The following is a 10,079-nucleotide window of genomic DNA, read 5'->3' on the forward strand; positions in this document are numbered from 1 at the left end:
GAGTCCGATGTGTTACATTGACTTTTCAAAACATTTACTTTTACAAAAGAATGAATATTCTATCTTTTATCAAATCAAGTATATAATTTATACAATTTCAATCAAATTGTTTACAAAACTTATCAGAGCCTATACAATTCAAACATTTATTTACATGCCAATTATATTTCTTATAACAAAATACATACTATTCAAATACATTTATGATCTGATCTTTGCAAAGGAGAATCTGACTCCTCTTGCTCCTCTATGCTTTATAATCTCATCGAAACCTACGTGTGAAACACTCACACGCTAAATCGTTGACTTAGTGAGGCATATAAAACATATACTGTAATTGAAATTCCTAACAATACATGAACATTTAATTCTATCATATCCTACAAAATCATATACTATTTCATGTAGCAAATACATGCATACGCATATATCATCTTCTACATTCTTAACATAATCATATATTATTCTTATTAATCTCTCTTATCAATTAAACTTGTAATTAACACTTATATACACCATATCATACATTTTCACACAACAAAACACATGACAACATATACACTTTATTTATGTTATGTCTTTTAATAGCACATGTACACATGTGAGAACTACAAATATGTGAGTACATTGAGGTTGTGCACATATGTTGTCACCACAGCTTGTATAAATTCCCACTAGGGGCACATAGAATTTGTCCTGAAGGACCGCGTAGAAATGTCCCGAAGGACCACATATAACACATATGTCCCGAATAACCACTCCTTAAGGACCACATACATATTCCAATGTACCAAATAGGCGTACCGAAGTACCACATATATGATCCAAATGATTACATATATGTCCCGAAGTACCATGTAGAACCCTCAACTCTTGGCATGCCAACTATACCTCTAGCTCTCATGTCATATAACATGGACATTATCTTTTATATTATTTCACATATTCAAATAGGCACATAATTTACTTTCATGTAGAACATTTCCATATAATTTACATTCACGTATCACATAGCTTATCACATTTACTTGTATTCTTTTTCACATAATCACATAGTCATATAATATTTTATATGTTCACTTAAATCATCACATATCCTTTTTCTCATATATCTCATATCATGTCTCATGTAAACACATATGTCTTATCTCATAACATATATCATATATGCATACCTTCACTTATCTAATATCATATAGTTTATGTATTGTTCTCTTATGTTCACATAACATATAATGCATACAAGTCATATTCACACAATATCAATCCTGTTCATTATTCTATTCATTCAATCATATATTTCAAAATATAGGGAACAGACTTATGGCAAGTCTAATTTCCCCTCCGATCATATTTCATACTATTATGCACTCACCTCGCCTCACTAGTCCATTCATATATGTACAATTCTTGTGCACTCTTATAGCTTCGAATTGTCTTGATCTTGTCTTCGATCGATATCTACACGAATATACAATTCAATGAATATCGAAATTTGAAATACTCGAAAAGATTTTTGCCAATATAAATTAAACAAAACATTGATTCCTTAATTCCAAATTTGGTAGTATCAGTACTACAAGCACAGTACCGATACTTCTATACTTGTAGTATCGATACCCTTCCACGGTATCGATACCCAATTTCTATTTTGTAATTTCATTGCAAGAAATGGTATAGATACCTCCCCAATGGTATCGATACCCATGGTACCGATACCACCACTTCAGTATCGGTACCCCATGAAGATTTATCACTCTTATTCCCTATGGTATCTATATTGTTCGTACAATATCGATACTCTACATATAATTATCCCAAAATTTTCCTTGTAGTATCGGTACTCACTCAACCATTATCGATACTACCATCCCAGATTACACTTCTTTTAACCCGAAAATTACCCAAAACTTTGTTATTTTTCTCATTTTACTCTTCTATAAAGCCTTTAAACTCAACTATACACTCCTAGACAAATTTACTTCACTTTAACACACTTTAACACACTTTAACATCCATATTCTCATAGAACACTTGGAACCAAAAATCATATCAATTATTCAACATGTTTTTAATCCACTTCTACTACTTCTATCTTCTTAATTATACCCTTTACAAGTCAAATATGACTTCAAAATCCACTTACAAACTCTCTCCCAACAATTCACTTAAAAACCCTTATTTTAAATCCCCATAATTTACCATTCTTTTAAGTTTCTATCACTCCCTAAGCTTCCATACATTTTCTAACACCCTCAAGAATCAAAACCAAACATAATTTACCAGAAATAACCAACTAAAATCTTCCTTACCTCAAGCTATGGTGTCACGGTAGAGAGGAGAAGAAGAAAGATGAAGAGAATAATCTATATTTCATTTTTCCCTCTTTTCTCTTCCACGTGGTTACTATATAACCATAACAAAATAATTATCTTGGTTGTCAAATGACCATTATACCCTTCAATCTTTTTCATCTCTACCAATCAATCCTCTTTAAAAAAAATCCCAATTAAGTCCTTGAAGTTTTCAATCTTCATAATTTGATCACCAAATTTCAAAAACTTTCATTTTAGTCACTAACCCAGTTTTTGGGATGTTACAAATCCCCCCTTTAAGAAAGTTCATCCTCGAATTTTTACTACACCGATAGATGAAAATACCATATACATATATTCTATTCATTATCTCATGATGCTTCCACCACTTTAACTCTTCACAGTTGCAATTAATAATTTATCTTCAATTCCACAAATCCAATCCATTTCCTATTCTTTTTATTCCTTCAATTCTACACTTACTTTTGACCTTCAAAAATTCATATCATGTCACTTATCATGTAGGCAGTAACATCAATTCTTATTACTCAAGATCGTAAATCAATTGATTTTCTTCATCAATCTCTAATTGCCTTACGGTAATATCTCAACCTTAAATCCATTATCATTTCAAAATAACACACGTTTTCTTAACAACTTGATTAAATGGAATATAATCATTCGACTATATCTTAAACTTTCTTAATAAATATAAATAAATCCTTATCTCTCTCTGACTACGTCTACTTAACCAAGAAACACAACCTTAAACCTTCATCAGATGTGCTTAAGGCATACACTTTACGAAATCAAATAATCCTTGTCACACTTAATCCTTTAAGCTCCATCATTTAATTTCCATATCCACTTATTCCTTCAAAAATTCAATATCTCTTTGTAACATAAGTCATATCTTTTTCTTCATGCTCTCATACTATTTTCATATCACTTATATTGATCTCTGATTACCAATCTTTATCACATCTTCATAACTCTGATAGTCAACACTACTTGCACAAACCTTATTCTTAAAAAAATCCTTGTTCGAATCACAATACACATATCCCTTTTTATTATCTTAAACTTTTCTATCAATCCTTAGCTTCACTCAAACATACGAATCCTCATCTCCTTCACTACATCACATTTACATGATCAAAATATACAACTATATCCAAATCCACGTCATACTTGGTTAGCTTAACCTGGCATCATCTTCTAATCCTTTAACTCTAATACATTTATCATCACATAACTTTGTTAGTCAGCACCAGTTCTTCCAATCATGTACATTCTTTCCGATCGAAATTAACTCAACAATAATTTACTTAATGTATCAAACCCGCATTCTTACTCATACACAATGAAATTTCCTTGGTTCAAACTCAAACATTCCAACTTCTTTTGTCTTATAAACTGATCACCGATATACCCATTCTTAAACTCTTCCGAAACAATATCCACATCACTTGATCTTTTATTATTTTCATGATAACAGCTATCCACTCTACTCTATCTTATCAGCGTAGCAAAGGAACTACTCCACTTCAGAACGATGGAAATCCTCTAACACTATTCGAATGCGTTTTCAATCTCCTGAAAACAATCCTTAACTTTTACAAAGGTGCTCCCTGAGGTGTCCGCTCCTCATCCTGCCTGGCCAGGGCAGGTGAATTGTTACCACCATCAGGCCTATCACTTTCACTTCATTTCGAAACTCTCATTATCATACTCTTATTATAACGTAACAATCTAATTCTATTAGCAAGACAGCACACTCCCTACACTATCAGATCAAAAAATTTCTTTTTTGTTGATATGTACACATTTTAAAACTCCTGTAACTTCGGTTTAAGCCTATAATCGGCTTATTATGAAATAGGAGTCTTTTAAACCTAAATGAAAACGTTGAGGGATAAAATGCCTAAAAAAATAAGTGACAAAGTGATTATTCTGTCAAATGTTAAGGGTTTTTTTATCATAAAATGAAACTTTGGGGGTCAAATTGCTCCAATATAAAATATGAGGTAAAATGACTATTTTAATTAATGCTGGGAGACTAATTTTGAAGTTATACCTAAAAAAATTATCTTAGCATAATTTGTATATATTTTTTAAATTTATAAAATATAATAAAAATAATATATATTTAGACTTAATCTAAAAATATATATACCAGGCTAATATAATTTTAAAAATATTTAATATTTAAAATATTAATTATTAAAAATTTTAACAATATAGTATATTAATAATATATAATAATTCTACACTGCTATAAATACATCTGTTTCGATCAAATTCAAACTAAAGGAGGCCCAATCCGATCCATAAATATGTGGAGGCCCATATTGAAGATCCCCTCCCATGAAAAAGGAATTATCTGAATTTCTGGAATACTAGCAAATCGTAGGCAGTACAAGGAGGCTAACAACTGCATTTTATCTCATAAATCAGTAAAGACCAAACTATACCTTTAGTCAGTACCTTAAACAAATCCAATAAACAACAAATTTCGCTGAAACACTAGGAATCATACCGTCATAAGGCCATGCAATGCCAGCAATCACCTCATCAATTGATCAATATGTGAACATTTTGGCCTATCCACCTCTACTATTTACAGGGAGCCTGCGTAATCGCCTTAAACTAAGCCGGTCCTGATGTCATACTCTATTCCGTGCACATTTGACGCGATGTTACCTGAAAAGGATTCAAATCCTCTTCACCGTCACTCTCCTGATTGCTCCATAGTCTATAGTCAGGGCCACATTCGAGTCTACTCAGTGTGGCAGACCTCAAGAACTTTGCAGTGGCAGTTTCCTTAGATGCACATGCATCTACAGCTTCACAATCCTGTACCCTGCTGTTCATGGTAGGAGAATCAGAGAACGATGGCAGGAGCCTGGCCTCGGCAGCGGACTCCTCCCTTTCTCGTAATGTCTTTAAGATGAGTGTTTTGAGGAAATTCATTACTTGCACAGCATGAATCAATGCTGTCAAAGGAACAGCCATCTGCAAACCGATAAGAGACTCCAGTTTAGTTATGTTTGGTGGGACAAAATGAAATCATGACAGGCAAGTAGACAAACCTGAGTCATTTTCGGGGCGAAAACCATCGCGATGTTGCGTGCATTCATTTTGTTGTATCATTCGTGTTGAACAACATCTGCCATCAAGTTGATAGCCCAATCAAGCAGAGCAGCTTCTGTTGGAGGAACTAATTTCAAAAGTTCGATGCAGTCTTCTTCGGTGTTGCAGTGCATCACCTGCTCCGGAGTGAGGGAATCAAGAACCCCACTTGGAAGTTCTCTAAGCCATGCCTATACAAACATTTCAGGTTCAAGTAGAGCAATCAATTCAGAAATACTGGCAATGCTCTCATATACCAGAAACAAGACTAGGTAATATATAGATGCATACCTTTATCAAACCTGCCAAACAATGCACATTGACTCCGCGTGGTACTACACCTCTGTTTAACTTGTTCCGGACATATGCTTCTCGACTATTCTCGGCATTAATTCGGAATATACCTTCGGCCTTCAGTCAACGGAATCAAGCTCGTTCAAAACCTTAAGCAATTAAGACACTATTTAGACATGAACCCAGTATAGACTTAGACTTACCTTAAGGCCTCCTTCGGAATACAATCGCCTCTGCATCATAAGAAGAATCGTCGGCACACTGTTCCCTCTGTCATCATAAGAACACTGCATTGACTTGGCAGAAACTCCAAAAACACTTGCACTGGACGATGGGAAATAAACATCTTGTATGTTTAATACAATGAAAAGAAATATCAAATACAGATACAAAATTACAATTTACAACATAAATTCATGTCATTAACGCAAGCAGAGAAGATCTGATCTTCAGTACATAACAAAATATCAGTTCGATTTTTATGCGTGTAAAATACTTATGGTTTGTCCATCAGTCGGAGTATGAAAAGTTAAACAATCAAAAGCCAGAATCCACATCCGAAGCATCATTTTAATCAAAATTGGGTTATTACCAATGAAGCAAGTAGACTACAAAAAAGATAGACTAATGGTTGGAATCACCATCCTTAAATTTCCATCTTAATGAAAGCCTCAACTTTTCTGGAAAAAAGTAAAAACTTTTATTGCAAAAATATTAGCAACTTCCTTGTCCAAAAGTAGTTGGCATGCCTCTCTTGTATTGTACAGAAACGCACACAAACCAGATAAGGACACAATTACGTCGAACATAATTTTCACACATACAAAAGCTGTTGAAATTAAAGAAAATTTAATATTTCTTCTGCAAATTAACATCACACGTATTTACAGCAATGTAATTGTATATTTCCCACCAAAATAAATAAGGAAAAAAGTTTTTCTTTTAAAGAAAGCATCTAATCAACGAATTCAGAAGATTCAACTTAGCTTAAAAATATAAAATTCTGCAATGCATAAGGAATAAAATTTCAGAACCAAACCTGGCACTGGGAACCCTTCTGGGAACATCAGGCTGTAGATCAGTAGGAAAACCGAGGAAACCGTTAAAGCGGTCGAATGTGACGTGAGACACGTGTTTCACTTCGGTTGGCAGGCTGATATCCATGGAAGACACGTCACGAGTGTCCACGCTACAGGTCACCAGAGACTTTCTTAACAAAGGTGCCAAAACACCAAGGAGCTGGTTATTGTCTTTCGACGTTGGATTAATGTTTCTCCAGTCACCGTTTCCGAATGTCGCCACCGTAGAAATGGGGTCATATAAAACCCAACTCCACCTCCTTCTCCTTCTTCTTCATCATCATCGAACTTTTTCTCTTCTTCTTCATTGGATTCTACAGCGTTGTCGGTTTTGGTTTCTTAACAAAGCTTTGGTCTGGTGGCTGTTTCTTTGTTTTAACCTACATTAAATTGGAGCTGTCATTGCAAAAACACAAGAGTAGTGAAAAGCATCACCAACACATTACTACAAACTGAAAAGAGGAGTGGATTATGTAATATATGAATTTCATATGCACCATTTATAATGTACCCAAAATCAAATGATATTCCTAAAGTCTATTTATTCCAACGCCTTACTAAATCAAACAATTTGACACTTTTATTCGATAGGTATATGCAACTTCACTTCTTAACAAATTTACACCAAATTAGAAGGATGTGACTTAGGAGAATCTTATCATTTTATACTTGGAATATTTTAGTCATTTTAGCTTTCAAGGTATTTCTGACATATAGAGTTCTCATCCATTTAATCCTCATTTTTAATCATTTAAGCTTGTTGTTGGGATAATTTCACAATTTTTCTCACATAAGGGTATTTTGGTAAAGTTATCCCTCTTAAAGACATTTTAATCATTTTGTGCATTTAGGCTTCTTTCTATGGTTATCCCTTCATTATGCACCCATGCCAGTTTTTTCTTAATCAAACTAAGGGTCAAACTAGGCTAAATAAGCATTCAATATCGATATAGAATAGGGTATTGATACTTTTGGATAATGTTGTTATCAAACTGGCACACTAAAATCTAATATGTAAATTGTATCGACGTTCAAAGTGTATTGCCTTAATTCAAAACACGCATAAAAACTTTTTGTTCAACTGTCACCAATCTTTATCTTCCCTTTTACACTAAAGGGCTCTTCCACGACTTTCACTAATCATACAATCACAACAAGGAATTTCAAACAATGACGATATCGGAAACATTAAAACTTGCTAGAAACCTGAAAATGCCATTAATCAAGCATAGCGTGACTCTTGGGCTTAAACCCTCGTAAAATCCCTTTTTCACCTCATGTCATCCTTGATGGGTGATATTATGCTCATTTTGAAGTGTTAGGATAATCAACATAGCAGAAAGAGAGGCAGCACTCTCTGAATTATATTGATAAAATCTGTAATATCCCATGGGAACAGGCTAAGCTTTTATACGAAGGGAGGAAGAGAGGGCACTGCCAAGGACTCTAATAAACTCCTAACAGCCTTAACAAAAAGCCAGCCGTCTTCCAAAGCTTCACCAGTGCAGAACTACAATCCTACAACTAACTACACTTGGTGAATACACTTACATTCACCCTACTATCTATCTCTTCTAAACCTAGTTCCAAAACTGGTAACAACCTGCGCAAGAACAAAGAACAAAACATAGAAAGGAAACAAAAAATCACTTACAATTCAAATCACGTGACAGTACACACAATCGTTGCCTGAAATGTGCAAACATGCACTACAGCGAAACTGATATGTAGCAGCGTTTTTATCGGCGTTTGGAGAGAAAACGCCACAAAAGTTAAATATATAGCAGCGTTTACAATCGTAGCGTCACAAATTGATACTTTAGCGACGTTTGTTGTAAAAATGCTGCAATAGAGTTGACATATAGCGGCGTTTTTACAACAAACGTCGCAATAGTGTGGTTTATTGCGACGTTTTTTTAACAAACGCCGCAATAGAGTGGTAAATTAGCGGCGTTTATACCACAAATGCCGTAATAGATTAACATATAGTGGCGTTTTAGCCAAAACGCCACAATAGATCAGTAAATTAGCGGTGTTTATACCACAAATGCCGCAATAGATTACATATATAGTGGCATTTATTCTTAAAACGCCGCAATAGTGATAATAAATAGTGGCGTTTTTAGACAAACGCTACAATAGTGTTAATCAATAGTGGCGTTTTTAGAAAAAAACTGCAATAGTTTTAATCAATAGTGGCTTTTTTTTTTGTATAAACGCCGCAAAATGTTAAATATATATTCCTCATTTTCTCTTACCTGAACCCTAAAATCATTTAAACTCTTCTTCCCTCAAAGCTTCTTCTCTGGAACAACAATAGCTCTCAAATGATTCCTACCGACGTCGTCGTTTGTATGTCCCGGCGACCAAATCGGGCCTCTCACCGACGAACAATAACACAACTGCACGGTTTGATTCCTCTTATTATTAATGATCTTTTTCATTTTTTTGTCTTCTGAAAATGGGGAAAACCCAAAAAGCTAACGTATTTGAGAAAAAAAGAGCAGGTGTTACCTTGAGTAAGAGAAATTATCGTCGACGGAATGTCTAAGTGGCGTATTTGCTCTGATGATGGATCAAATTATCGTTGGGAGGATATCGGTCCGGTCTTGCCGTCGAAACTGGATGATGACCCGAAAGGAACTCCTATTGCTCCATACCCTTCCATGGCCGATCTCCTTCTTGAAGGTAATAATCTATGAATCTTTCAGCCGCTATAATTTGTTTTTCTACGCTCAGTCAAATTTCATAGATTGTATGCATATAGGATCTTCGAAGCTTATTGAGAACGATGATAGAGGAGTGGATAAATACTCGATGTTTATAACTGAATTTGGTAACTCTGTGGCGTTGAAAGAATCTTCAATTGCAAAAGCAGTATCTATCCTCAATGAAGATGAAGTTGCCTCTACTGTTACTCCAAGTAAACATTTATATCATCTATTTAAATTTATTTGGTGAAATGAATGAAGAGTTTCTCCATATAGAGTTTACACGGAGGAAAAACCTAACGATACGTCGTCAAACAAGGAAAACAACTTTCCTACGTCCTTTCCCCACTAATGAGCACAACTAAATTCTACTGAACAATATGGTGAAGACTGTTTATGCATAACTTTAATGTTTCTAAATCTCCGATTTACTGGTCCTCTCGTGGCTCCAACTCTTCTTCCCACTTCTCAATCTTTGATTTCATCTCAGGAAATGAGGTGGTGGTTGCAGCTAACGCCGGTGCTTGGATCAATAGACCACTGGTGGA

General features: G+C 34.6%; 1 pseudogene; it reads right to left on the bottom strand.

Moving 5' to 3' along the window:
- Nucleotides 1-3,900: 3,900 nt before the first annotated feature.
- On the bottom strand, nucleotides 3,901-7,075 carry LOC120204466 (annotated as a pseudogene).
- Between the last annotated feature and the right edge of the window lie 3,004 nt (nucleotides 7,076-10,079).

Source organism: Hibiscus syriacus, unplaced genomic scaffold (assembly GCF_006381635.1).
Source record: "Hibiscus syriacus cultivar Baekdansim isolate YM2019G1 unplaced genomic scaffold, ASM638163v2 tig00010968_pilon, whole genome shotgun sequence".
In the NCBI taxonomy this organism is placed as follows: Eukaryota; Viridiplantae; Streptophyta; class Magnoliopsida; order Malvales; family Malvaceae; genus Hibiscus; species Hibiscus syriacus.